The sequence below is a fragment of the Canis lupus genome, chromosome 38 (genome assembly GCF_003254725.2).
Source record: "Canis lupus dingo isolate Sandy chromosome 38, ASM325472v2, whole genome shotgun sequence".
NCBI classification, from domain to species: domain Eukaryota; kingdom Metazoa; phylum Chordata; class Mammalia; order Carnivora; family Canidae; genus Canis; species Canis lupus.
Window position 1 is genome coordinate 23,428,307 of NC_064280.1, and position 13,749 is coordinate 23,442,055.

General features: G+C 59.5%; 1 long non-coding RNA gene and 1 other non-coding gene across 3 annotated transcripts in view; both read left to right on the top strand.

Moving 5' to 3' along the window:
• The first annotated feature begins 4,012 nt into the window (after window positions 1-4,012).
• Window positions 4,013-4,086, top strand: TRNAR-UCU (transfer RNA arginine (anticodon UCU)). Its single transcript has one exon. It is a non-coding gene; the product is annotated as a tRNA-Arg (tRNA).
• Window positions 4,056-13,749, top strand: part of LOC125754570 (uncharacterized) — a 28,668-nt gene continuing 18,974 nt past the window's right edge. For both annotated transcript variants that reach the window (XR_007409189.1, XR_007409188.1), the window contains exons 1-2: window positions 4,056-4,479; window positions 6,058-6,337. This is a non-coding gene — a long non-coding RNA (uncharacterized LOC125754570). The remainder of the gene's footprint in view (window positions 4,480-6,057; window positions 6,338-13,749) is intronic.

Consider the following 13,749-nt stretch of genomic DNA (forward strand, 5'->3'; position numbering starts at 1 on the left):
GGTCTAAACAACTGGGTATTATACACTTTTCTGAACCTTGCTTCTCATGCACCAATTTCTCACAGAAACCCACGCCCACCCCAAGCCAACAGTAACATAGCTCTAACTCTGTAGTGGCTGCATCCTGAGCCATGGTACAAATATCCCATAGGTCAGCCACTTTTCAAGCAATGAGCATCTGTATTTTCAATATTTTGCTGCTATGGTGGTACAATAAACAGGGCAAGACCCCACAAGGATGAAAAGTCTGGAAAAGAACTGATGGAGCTTTGATGTAGAAGGATGTCCATGCTCCCCTTCTTTAAGGGACGGGGGACTATGAGCTGACCCTCTGCTAGTTGTGCAGAGTGGGCCTGGCTCCATTGGCCTGACCCCACAGGGCTCCTTCCCAGCCTCCCGGAGAGGCGCTTAGCAGAGCGGGGAGGGTGGGGGTTAGAAAAAAGGACAGGAAGCTGGTAGTGACTGAGACATAGAGCAGGGAATATGGAAACCACGTCTAGAGGATGTGCCCACGGTGGACGTGGAGGAACAAGGTCCGGGATGTTGCAGGCCCTGGAAGATGAGACCATCACGTGTAAACCCTGTGTTGTCCAAGTGTCCAGTTCACGGTTTTGCTCCATCTGAATCCCTTAGCAGATAGAACACGGGCTGGTGGGGCTAGGCCCCCAGGGAAGTGGGGAGTAAGACCACAGTAAGGTGTAGGATGCGGCTGTATTCGTTCCTGGGCCAGTGGGAGACATTTTGGGGCCACTTATCATAGGTATCCCGGCCACACTTTATGAATGAAATAGTGTATGAGCATCACCAGTTTGTGGGGTCAAAGCGGGGGGGCGTGTTCAGTTAGAGGCATGAGGAATGCTTGAAGTCACAGCTCTTTGGAGAATTTTGTTTTTTAAAGATTGTATTTATTCATGAGAGACACACACAGAGAGAGGGGCAGGGGCACAGGCAGAAGGAGAAGCAGGCTCCATGCAGGGAGCCCGATGCGGGCCTCGGTCCCAGGACCCCGGGGTGACGTCCTGGGCCGAAGGCAGACGCTCAACCACTGAGCCACCCAGGCGTCCCGTCTTTGGAGAATTAAATCAGTACTAAAACGTTAGGAAGGGGAGCTCAGGGTCTGCATAAGGCAAATGGCACACTTAGTTTCAAAGAAGAGAATGTCCCAACCATTCTGAATGGCCCAGCCTCACCTTTCCTGTCGTATTAAGACGCTCTTTGATCCTTCCCCTCCTTATTTCTAAATCAAAAACCAAGCTTCGAGACACCATTCACCCTCGCCAAGGAGCGTTAGCGGATTCACAGATGAACACCTGACACGAGAAACGTCAGAGGCCGCTCTGATTCGAAAAAAGCCCTTTTGGACAGTGCAGAGGATTTTTGTCGATTAGACATTCTGAGTAGGCGGGAGGCCCGGAAAGGGTTTTATACTTGTTTTTTGTTTTGTTTTGTTTTGTTTTGTTTTCGCTGGAAAGGGGAGATTGCTGTGGGAGCAAGGGGAAGATGAAGGAAGGTTATTCAAGAGGAAGGAGGCGACTTAGGCAGCCGAGTCCAGGCTTGTTACTCACGGGGCTGAGGCAGGAAGCGGGTGACAACATCTGCACCATGGAGCCTCAATTAACCTTTATCTGTGGCATTTGTCGTTGCCCCTAATGTATAACGAGGAGGCAGAAAGCTGAGAAGTTAATTTTCACAGGGTTTTGGGGCAAGTGGGCTACAGTTTCCTCCTGCAGCTGGAGCTTTCTGCCACCAGAGCACTTGGGAACTTGACCCCTGACCTCGTGGGCAATAGGATGGACTTTGTCTTTTCTCCCATACACCTGTCAGGGCAGTTCCCATGTTGAGATTTGCATGCAGGATCCTTGAGGGTGAGACCGCGTCATTATCCCCCCGCCCCGTTGTCATCCGGAGGCTCCGGGAAGCTGCTGGGGGAGCTGGAACTCTTCATCCAGGGCGTGGAGAGCATGGGACGCCTCAGAGGCAACTACGCTTTGGGCAAAGCTCAGGAGACAGAGATTTCTTGGATCTAGGACATATTTACGAGGAGTGTGTGTGTGTGTGTGCGTGTGTCTGAGAGAACTTCGAGCCTGGTGGGATGTGGCCTGAGGACCTGTTTTGCTTCTTTGCTTCCGTGTGGTTCCTGCCGGCGCATGGGCTCGAGCTTCCCATTACAGGCACGTGCACCTGCCAACGAGCCCGCCCACCTGTTGCTGTCTCGTCCCATTGGCGTCTTGGGACTAGTTGCCCCAGGTTACACGGGATCTGGCCAGCCGTGGAGCTGGGGGTCAGGCTTTTGGAGCGTCTTGAGCAGGCGGATCGAGAAAGGCCCATTCTGTGCCCTCTTGCTTCGCGTTTAGTGTAGACGCACCCGCCAGCCTCCCTGTTCTGAGCTCCCGGGTCTGGGTCGCTGGAGGGTGGGGAGGGCCAGGGGGGCCTGCTTTCCTCCGGGGGCTGGTCTTCTCCTTGCCTGGCCTGGCCTAGCCGAAGCACCTCGTCCCGTTCTTGCCCAGTTCTTGCCCAGATGGCGTTCTTGGGGCTGCGTGAACTCAGCGGGCAGGGGAGGGTGAGGTTCGGCCCCCGGGGTCTTAGAGTTCCAGGGGCCCTTCGAGATTTTCCAGTCTGAGCATTGGGTGCGCTCACGTTGCTCCTCACGGGCCCTCCAGCTGGTCTCACAGGTTAGAAAGGAGCCTCTGGAGTTGGGATTGGCGTTGGGATCGGGTGTTGGGATCAGCGTCCGTCGGCCGTGTCCAGAGGGGCGGGCGACAGAAGCACGTCCAAGGAGGGAAGGTGGGAGGGTCTGTGCCAGCTCTCTGCCTCTACTGCGACCTCGTGGCGGGGGGGCGGGCTGGCAAGCACTGAATCAGCCTTTAAATCAGTGCATTGTCGTGGGGAGCATAGAGGCCAATTGTCCCCTGCTGTGTGTGGGGCGATCAAACAGGAGAGAGAGGGAGGGAGAGGCCTGAAGGTGAGGTCGGAAGGATGAGGACTAGCCCTAGCCCTTCAGGAGAACCAGCTCGGTGGCACCTGTAACCCCCAGGGGTCAGGGACTGCATCTTCCCGGGGAGGCTTTTAAAAATAGGGACTGTTTTGTTGTGTGTGGGCGGGGTATGGAGGTGGTCATGAGTACCGACGGATGGACAGACGGACGGCTGGCCAGCGTGGCGGTCCCGGGGCGCCCGAGGAAGCCTCCCTGGAACTGGGTTGTCCTGGGACAACCGATGGCATCAGCCTTGGGGCTGGGGAAGGTGAGGGAAGGGGGCAGGTAGTGTCCGCGGAGGGCTGAGCACCACCTGTGGTTCAGTGGGGAGCCGCCTGCCAGTGCCCTCCTCCCTGGATGCCCCCCTCCTCCCTGCTCTCGCTCGTGCTCTCTCACACTCACCGCTCTCCCGTCTCCTCCCCATCCGTGCAATTCCAGTGAAGACACTGAAGCCACAGCACACAGACCCCGGGTACGGCTCACCCCGGCTTGACAGATGCCGCCCCCGGAGCTGAGACCGCGCCCAGGGTCCCCGAGCTGAGCGCTGCTCCCCGGCCTGGTCCTGCGGCCGCAGCCCCTCAGCACCCCGCTGCTTTCCGGGAGCAGCTCCTTTGTGTCGGGATCCAGGGCTTTCCGGAATCCCCAGCTTTGCGGCCCGGCCCCCCGAGAGAGCTTGGGGGGGCCTGGGGTGAAACCACAGAGAGGGAGAGGGGTGGAGGCGCGGGCCGGTGCGGCGTCATTAGCATGAGAATACCCAGCCGGCGTCCTCCCGGGATGCAGAGGAGGGAGCCAGAGCTCCCGGCGCCCTCGGGGCCTCTGGGGCTGCAATGACCGGCGCCCCGCTCCCGCGGTCCCCCGGGACCCGGACCCCCAGCACTGGGGAGAGCGCGACCGAGCCGGCGGGTGGATCTCCACTCCAGATTTTCCAGCTGTCCCTGCCCCCCCACCGCTCGGGAGCGAGCAGGATGCCGAGATGGCTGGTGATGCAGAAGGTATGTGCTTTTTCAGTTCTGGTGCTGATGCTGTGTGTGTGGTGAGGTCTCTGTGGCGCAATGGACGAGCGCGCTGGACTTCTAATCCAGAGGTTCCGGGTTCGAGTCCCGGCAGAGATGGTCACCTGGCAGGTGCCTCTTTTATTTTGTGTGCCGTCACGCCAGGTTGCTAATTGTCTTTCTGCGTCCCTAGAGGTTCTGGGGAAGAGAAAGGAAACCCCTTTCCTCGGGAATCCAGGACCTCCTCTCCTTTTCCCTTCCCTCCCCCTTCGGTCTCTCTCTGTTCCTCCTTCATTGTCTAGCGAAGGCTCAGACGCCGGCCGCCCGGCTCTGCTCAGCCAGACCGACACAGCCTTTGACTCCTTGGCTCCCCGGGAGGAGCCCTGGCACACGGGGGCCGGGGTGCCAGGCCACAGGCTCCAGGACCGCTGTGGCTCCCTCCTTCCCCTCTGAGAACGCAGCAGCGCAGGCTGACCCAGCTGCCCGCGGGGACGCGTCCAGCCGTGCTCTAAGGTGAGGGTCCCCTTGACTGGGGTGCGCCAGGAGCCCGATGGGGCACGCAGAGGACCATTCATTCACCAGCTTTCTCGTTCCTGGGGCTTTCGTGCTGAAGCTCATCGCTCGTTCTCGCCGACAAGGTGAGCTGCTCGCCTTGCTTTGTCTCCGTGAAGCAGACGGCGGCGCAGCAGCTCACGTGTTACCAGTGGCGGACGACCCTGTCCCGGGAAACTCAAGGGTCTCCGGCAGCTGTGAGGAGTTGGTGGCCTTTCCCATTTGCAGGGCGAGCTGGGGGGGGGGGGCAGGGGCGGGGGGGGGGGTTGTTCCCATAACTCCCCGTTCCCGTCAAGACCTCTCCTCACCCCTCTCCCGTCCTGCCTGCCTTCCCTTCTGCTCCTCGTTCCCGCCTCATCTGATGGCCCATATTCTGCAAGGTGGGGAGCCTGGGTTTCTCTTCGGGGCTGGGCTGGCTGTCTCTCCCTTGCACATTGTGGCCTCCAGCCTAGTAGTGAGAGGGAGCTGCCCATGCCAGGAAGTAACCTCCGCCCCAGGTGAGCCCAGGACACCTGAGACGCACACCTGTCCTCCTCTGCTGGGGAGTCAGCATCTCTCCCCCTGGGGCTCTGCAGGGGCGTCCAGCGGACACAGCCCCTCAGGGGGCGAGGGGGCCGAGATGTGGGAGTGGATAAGGCAGAGAGGAAGATTCTGGGGGGAGACTCATGTTCGCCGCCTGTAGGGCACCTACCTACCTGCACGTTTGTAGCAAACGGAAACCCCCAAACTTCCTTGCAAGTGCGGTGGTAGCTTCCGAGGTCTTAAGATCCTCGCACTCAGAGCCCACAAAGCGTGACCATCCCAAGCTCTTTGGGCAGAACATCAATTCAGATATTAGCAATCCCCACCTGCCCCGTGGGTGTGCCCTTCGGGAGATGCTGGCACGGACCAGAAATTCCCAGGCAGACCCGTCTGAGGTCTTTCCTTTACTGTTGGCTCTGCCTATGCAGGAGATATTTTGCTTTTTGCTTTAAGATTTGGCCTGAGAGGAAAGATGGGTGCATGTGGGGTGGAGTGGGGAGGTGCTTTGGTAGCGCTGCGTTTCACCTTCTTCAGCTCCGTCCATAAAACCCCGTCATCCTGCTTCCCCTTCACTGAAGTTCTCTGGTAACAGGGCTGCTCCCAGTGAGAGGTAGGGAGGTTGTCCCTGTACCACTGTTCAAGGTCATGGCAAGGGTACACGTTCACTGAGACCCGTCCCAAGCTTTGCTCGATTCTAGAAGCTTCCTAGGAATGAAGGCTTCATGAAATTGTAGGGGCAGGGAGTTGGGGGTGGAAACGGGGAGGGGACGTGAGCTCAAGCAGGCACTGAACTGAAATTTGTTGAAATTTGTCTGATCAGGGTGCAGCGTAGCCAAGGTCCTCAAGTGAGGCTCGCTGCCCGGGGAGGGGTTAAAGCCCGTGGACAGCCCCCCAAACCCGGTTCCCGCCCATCATTTCCATTTTAGACCTCGGGGTTCGAAGACCTTGGTTCAAGAAAACCTGTCTGAACTTGGAGTGCTTATTTAGAACCACGCGGTGGTCTTGTGCGTCCTCCAGGTGGGAACGTGAGTGAGAAGGTCCGGGGTGCAGCTCTGCACAGGTGCACAGGCCGTGTCAGTGGTGCCCGCGTCTCTCCGCAGCCTGCCCGAAGCGGGCCTGGTGGCCACGTGGGGAAAAGGAAGGATGGAGCACACCCAGCTGTGTGCCATCGGCTGGGGCTGACACGGACCCCTGCTCCCCCGGAAAGAGGATGGGCTGGACTTTCCAGCGGGTGGACACGGCCTCCAGAGCCCAGACGTCTCCTCTGGGTCTTTGCTGGGAGCCACATCTCCACCAGGTATGTAGAGGCCCCTGCTAGCTCCACCACGCAAGGGAACTAGAAGCTTCCACTTACACGTCAGCCAGCCTTCCGCTGCCTCTGCCTCGGAAGCGTGGTGTCCTGGGCCCCAGAGGAAGGCTATCGCCAGCCCTACAGTCAAGATTTCCTACATTGGTCCACGTTTCTTTATATGAGAGGATAGCTTTCTTCTTGACACCCGAGAGATGAATCCCGATTGACTATCACGATCCCTGTATTGTAAAGACACGCGGGAGGATACAATAGAAATCGGTGTTTTTTTCTTTTTTTCTTTTTTTCTTATAAAGTCACTTCACTGGAGGACTCAAACGCTTCCGCGGTGCTGGGGTCAGTCATTCGTTACAAGGTGTGCAGGCAAGATGTGCCTTATTTATTATTGTATTCTCAGTGCCTGAAGTATGGTAGGCAGCTGATGGATATATTTAAAGAATTACTGCTGACTTAGATTGGCTATAAATCATGTAGATGGGAGAGAAAGCAATGTAGCTTGTAGGGATCGGGAACGCAGGCAATATCTTTGTGCGTTAATTTATTCACTTTGCAAATATTCATCAGGCTCCTGCTTCCTGCCGCTTTCCAGGTCCCAGGTGGTGGGATCCACAACAGCATCACCCACTTCTCACACAGGGCACGTGTGCCCACGGCGGGGATAAGGGACAGGGGGGCAAGGACCCTTATGACAACATTGTGGGTAGAGGTACTTGCAGGAGGAGCCTAAGTGAGGGTAAGAGGTAGACTGATGTGAGGCACAGTAACCATGGCAGACTTCACAGAAGGTGACCTCCGGGTGACGAATGAGGGGAATGAGGGGAACCAGAGAGGTCGGTTAGGCCCAGAGGGTGGGCATTCCAAACAGAGGAAGAGCCAGAGCAGAGACCCGCAGGTGGGAGCTGGCTGCATGGCTTTAGAGGACAGCACCAAGGTCATGTATGGTTGGGGCAGAGAGAGAGATGGGGACACTGGTTCATGCATTAACACGGGGCACAAAGGGACGCCCAGGTGGCTCAGTGGTTGAGCATCTGCCTCAGGCTCTGGGCGTGACCCTGGGGTCCAGGTCGAGTCTGGCATCGGGCTCCCCATAGGGAGCCTGCTTCTCCCTCTGCCTGCATTTCTGCTTCTTTCTCTGTGTCTCTCATGAATAAATAAATAAAATCTTTAAAAAAAAAATACGGTGCACGTGGTAGAGGGTGATGTGCTTGGCCCTGTCATACCCGACTCTGCCCTGTGAAGCAAGTCCAGGATTGGCTCGCTTCTCCTTGACTTTCCAGCAATGAAGTTCGTAGGGAATGTAAGCTTCCTGTGCACAGAATTAAGTCAATATAATATAACCTCATGGCGCTAAAATAAAAGTAAGTTTGCAATCATTGATTTGCACGCCATGCCAGGAGTCTTACACCTACGTGAACGGTCACCGTCAGAGCCACAGCTGAAGATATATATGACTTAAAAGTCGTCGCGGGTCTCATGTAGCAGCGGTGTTGTGATTTTCCAAACTGGTGGACCCTGTCGATAAAGTTGTGATTAAAGCAAATTCGGTCTTTTTGCAAAGGTTGCAGCGTTTGCATTCATGGATAGTTTAGGGCGTTTTTAAACCGTTTTCTAGCCTTTTGCATTTATACGTAAAAACAAGTTAGATTCTAGGCCCAGGTACCAACAGGGAGCTTTTCAGCAAGTCCTTCAAAAGAAGGGAAAAATTAGAGAGGGAGATAAACCACGAGAGACTCCTAACTCTGGGAAACACACAAAGTTGTTGCAGAAGGGGAGGTGGGATTAGTCTCGGGGTCCAAGTCCCTGCTCCACTGTGTCGGGTATACTTGGACCCAAGCTCAAGCTTGTAAATAAACCCTCTTGTGTTTGCATCAAAAAAAAAAAGGGGGGGGGAGGAGGTGGGTGGGTGGGGCAGTTGGGGTGACTGGGTGACAGGCACTGAAGAGGGCACTTGATGGCTTGATGGGATGAGCACTGGGTGCTTATTATACTATATGTTGGCAAATTGAATTTAAATAAAAACAGATGTAAAAAAGAAAAGTCTGGAAAAAATAAATAAAAAGGTACTACTTGTCAAAAAAAACCCCACAAAAAACAGAAAAACAACAACAGTGCAAAAAATAAAAAAGAAAAATAAATAAAAAAATAAAAGAAGTGCAAACATGAGGAAGGAGTGTCCCTTGGCTGAAGTCACCTGCCCATTGTGGGACACACAAGCTCCTGGTCCCCTTCCTCTCTACAGCCAGTTGTGGCCACCGGACAAAAATAACAAATTGGTTTTTTTTTGTTTGTTTGTTTGTTTTCAAAAATGACAAATTGACCAAACCAAAAACCACACCAGATTGTCAAAAACACTTGCCCAGCACTGGCTTCGGGCTTGTGTAGGGCAGGCTTTCCTTCCTGTGCTAATGAAAACCATCAATGGGGAAAAAAAAAAAGAAAGAAAACCATCAGTGGGTTTTCGTGGAGGAGTGATGGAACCTCATTCACATGTTACGAGGCTAATTTTGGCTGTTGGTGAAGATCGTGTGGTTGGGACAGGGCGAGCCCGCGGGTCCGCTGGGTGCGTGGCCTTCTCGCAGCAGCCAGGTTTGGCCCCGTGGTTCCCAAGTGCCCGTGCGGGTGGCACCTGCAGCCGAGAGTTGCAGAGCAGCATCCACCTGCAGACGTGATTTACCATCTCTGGAGAGCTCAACTGGCGTGGATCACGTACGTCTTGTCTGAGAGCTAATTACTTTTTGCTGCCATTGCGATGGCTGTCCCCCGACTAGCACAAAAGCGCATTTTGTTTGTGTTCGGAAGCCACGGCAGAGGGAACTTACTCCCCCAAACATTATTTCGGCGTTTACGTCCTCGGTGATTTCCATAAATTACGGTGGAACAGGATGTGTCGAAGCCCCCCCATGTCCTCCTTAGGAGGCGGCTCTTTGTGCTGCTGCGACGCTGACGAAGACCGTGAGGGGGGTTCCCGTGACCGCACGGCGGTGGGACGCGCGTAGGGCGCGAGGGGCTGGAAGCAGAAGCTCCGCGGGGGAGGCGACAGCCTGGGGACAGCCGACCTGGGCCTGAGGCCCCGCTACATACTGGCGGGGTGACCCGGGCACGAGGCGTCTGGAGGCCCGAGTTCTGCGCCTAGAGATGAGCCGGGCAGTTCCTAGATGAGAAGGTGAAGTGAGAACGTGCTGGACAGTCAGATGCTCAGTAGGGGCGACCACGTGAGGCAGCGTCCTCTGCTTGTGGACAGGGTTCCAACCATCGGGCTGGTTTCCTGGACACCGTGGTGAGGATGTGGGGGCTTGGCCACCGGCCGCCTGTCACCGTCCCTGGGAAGTGGCCGTGCCTGCGGGGGCGGGGGGGGGGTGCCCGGGAGACGCAGTTACCCTCTGCGAGCGCGTCCTCCCCCACGGTGGCTGTGGGGGAGCCTCATGCGAGCGGCGTGGGGAGCAGGCCTGTGCAGGCCTGTGGAGAAGCCCCCGGGAGGCCTCCTGGGCCAGCCAAGCAGGGCTTCAAAGCCTGGGATGCGGCTCCTCGGTCCCCAGGGTGCAGGTGGAGGGGACGGAGCGGGGCTCCGGGGCTCCCGGGCTCCTGGCCTTGCCCTTCCCGGGAGCGGCGCCCCCCCACAGCCCCGCTCCATCCCTGGGGACCACCAATGCCCCCCCCACAGTCTTCTCTTTCTCCTGACGCATCTATAGGTCACCTTTCTGGAGAGAGAGGCGGCCTCCAGATTCGCAGGCAATTTAGGACCATTTATTTTGAAGGAATACAAACCTTTTTTTTTTTTTTCGTTTCTAATTATGCACAGACTTCTGTGTTTTCAAAATCGCACCACGTAAGCGAGCTCCTAACAGCGGAGGGCAGTGAGCGCTGACCCAGGGCGCCCGAGCGGAGGCCAGGCGGCCCTCCCAAGCCCGGCGTTCCCTTGACGTCTCGTGCTGTGTGCCACGTTCTAGGACAGACTGGGGGCTCTGCTTCCTTGTATCTGCACTTTTTATTTTTTAAAGACTTTATTTATTTATTCATGAGAGACACAGAGAGAGAGAAAGAGCCGGAGACACCAGCAGAGGGAGAAGCAGGCCCCATGCGGGGACTCGATCCCGGGTCTCCAGGATCACACCCCGGACCAAAGTTGGTGCTAAACCGCTGGGCCACCGGGGCTGCCCTATATCTGCTCTTTAAAGAAGGAAAACAATTAGCCGGCCCTAAATCTGTTGGTGAAAGTGGTGCCTGGCGTGCCCCGCGGACGGGGGCCTGGCCTGCCTAGTTCTGAGGGAAAAGACAGGCATTAATACCCAAAATGAGCTTGTGACTCCTGTGCGGCTGCCGGGAGGTGACAGGGAGATGTCCCGGGGACAGGTGAAGGACCGGACACCTGGCCAGGAGCGCACATGGACGCGCGTACTCCCCCAACAGACACTCCTCGGTACCTACCACGGGCCACACCGTGAACCTGAGATACGCTGAGGAGCAGGGGACACAGATCTCCACACGACAGCCGTGCTGAGAGCGAGAGGGCGATGCGCGGGCCCTCCCGAGACCCCGGGGAAGTGTCTTCCAGGCCATGGCTCTGGGGTTGAGTCTGAAAGATCAGTAGGAACTAGTGGGGCAGAGGACGAAGTGGGGAGCTTCCCGGACCGGGGGACAGGGGGTGCAGGAGGTCCCAGTGGCCGAGCGATCGCGTGCCTCGGTTTGCATTTTTGGAAGATGGGTCCAACTGCAGCTTGGAGAACATCGCGGAAGGTTCTGGGGCAGGCTGCAGAGCTGAGAGGGGGTTCCCAGCAGTGTGGCCTGGTGCAGCTCGGGGACGATGGTGGAGCTGGCCGTGGCTGTGGTGGTGGGGACAGAGCGAGGGGGCTGGGTCGCAGGGACACGGAGGAGCCGAGATGCGCAGGATTTGGTCACAGATTGGAAATGGTAGAAAGAGGAGGGGGCCTGCCCAGGACGGTGCCACGATGTCTGGCTCGCATCCCGCTGACCAAGACGAGAAACTCTGTCAAGAGGAAGAGCAGGTTCGGCGCAGAAGATGGTGAGCCCAGCTTCGGTGCCTTGGGGCTCTCCAAGGGGTGCAGGGTGTGTGTGAGGCCGGGAGCTGCTCCTGGGTCAGCTTCAGGGCGCCACCTGCGTAGCGGGGACCCAGACCTCTGCATGAGGTCACCTGGCAGGAGGTGCACAGTGAGAGGGGCCGGGACAGGCCAAGCTCCCAGGTCTGGGAGAGGAGGAGAAGGGATGTGTGTGGGCGGGGAGGAGGATGGAGATGAGGCCGGAGCGCTGCCCAGGGGCCCAGGGGCTTAGGTTAAGTGGCCTGGGGGTGGGTGGACAGACTGGGGAGGAGCTGGGCGGAGCAGGTGGGGGGTGGGGGGTGTGATGAGCACAGCGGCAGCTCCCAGGAAGCTGGCTGGGGAGCGGGGTGGGGGTGGGGGGCAGGGGGAGCCAGGCAAGGCTTTCTTCCTTGGAGCCCCAATGATGGACACTCACACACGGGACCCTGGCAGGGCCACCTGCAGCACGTGCTCGGGGTGTTGTGGTGGAGCCTGGGCCCTCGCCATCCGCAGGGAGGGACGCGGGGCGGGAAGGGTTGGGAGGCCCGAGGGGAGGCTGGTGCCCTGCCCGGGGAGCGCGCCCTGCAGCGCCTGCATCCAACGCTGTGCACCTGCGGCCGCGCGCCTGGCACCTGGTGGCGGGAGGACGGGCCCAGGTGAGCACTGGGCAGCTCCCCCTCCAAGGCGGCCTCCTCTGAGATGAGTCACGTAGTCCCCAGAGAGGGTGGGAAGAGGAGGGGCGCACGGAAGGGCGGGGGGTCACTGTGCGGAGACGCGGGGGGCCCTGGAGGCGATGGCCTGACCCCGAGCAGGGGCCTCCGTGCGCCCCCATCGCCGCGCAAATGCGCACCTCGGGCTTAGCGTGGGGCTGCGGCGCTGTGGTCCTGGCGGGGGAGCGGGTGTCCGCGTGTGCATGGGTGTGCGTGGGTGTGCCCGCGTGTGCGCCTCGCCCACCGCACGGCTGCACGGCCTCCGGAGCGTGTGCGCGGAACGTGCAGGTGTGGGCGGGACTCGGGGGCCTCCGTGCTTGAGCTGCGGACGCGACTCGGCCCCGCGCCCCTGTCCGCTTCGGGCGCCCCCGCGGGAGGGCGTGTCTCCGCCGCGAACCCCAGAAACAAGCCTCGCGCTTCCCTCTCCAGGGCCCGCGTCCTCGCCCCCGGCCGCCCCGCCCAGGTAGGATGGCAGGTGCACCCACGGAAGCTCCTTCCTCGCCCGCGCTGTCGCAGGCCTCCGTGGTCCCCGGGGACGACGACGCGTGGGCTCACCTGGGACGCACCTGGGATGCACCTGGGCCGCACCTGGGACGCACAGGTGCCTGAGGCCGCGGGGTGTGGCGAGGCGGCCCCTGCGCGCCCTCGGGTCTGGCCTCCGCTCGCCCCCCGGCCCCCGGCCCCCCCAGCCCAGCTCCCCCGTCCCCCTCCAGCACCCCAGCCTCCCTCCGGCCCCCCCCAGACCCGTCGGCCCCCCCAGCCCCCTCCAGCACCCCGGGCCACCCCGGCCCCCTTGGGCTGGTGGTTTTGGCACGGTTTCCCGAGGGCGCGCCGGGCACCCCACTGAACGGCTGGCAGTTTCCGGGGTTTCCATCCGTCATTCTTCTCCTTCGAGTTGACTCAGCCCAGGAGACCATTCAGGGCCCCGTGCAGCTGATTGCTTCCTGTCCCCTGACTCAGTGACTGTGGATGAGGGTCACTTTCCCTCCACCCGCCGGGTGGTGACTCACGGGGACCAGAGCAGGAGCCAGTCACGGAGGAGCCACGTGGCTTCCTCCCTCGTAGGCCTCACTGGGGCCTGCTGGGTGCCAGGGCCTCAGGGAGTCCAGGGAAGCCTGGGGAGCCCAGGGAGCCAAGGGGGGCCAAGGGGAGCCCAGGGAGGGCCAGGGGAGCTCAGGGGGCCAAGGGGAGCCGAGGGGGGCCAAGGGGGCACAGGGGAGCCCAGGAAGGGCCAGGGGAGCCCAGGGGAGCTGAGGGGAGCCAAGGGGGGGCCAAAGGGAGCCCAAGGAGCCCAGGGAGACCCAGGCAGCCCAGAGGAGCCCAGAGGGCCCAGAGGAACTGAGGGGGGCCAAGGGGAGCCCAGGGGGCCTTGGGGAGCTCAGGGGGGCAAAGGGACCCCAGGGGAGCCAGAGGGACCCAGGGAGCCCAAGGGAGCACAGGGAGCTCAGGGGAGCCCAGGGGGCCCAGGGGAGCACAGGGTGGCCCACAGGAACCCAGGGGGCCCAGGGTAGCCCAGGGGGGCCTTGGGGAGCCCAGGGAGCATGGGGTGGCCCACGGGAGCCCAGGGGGGCCCACGGGGCCCAGGGGAGCAGGGAGACACCGACTGCAGTCATCGCAGCAAGTTCTCTGGCAGCAGAGGCCAGAAGGACCCAGAGGC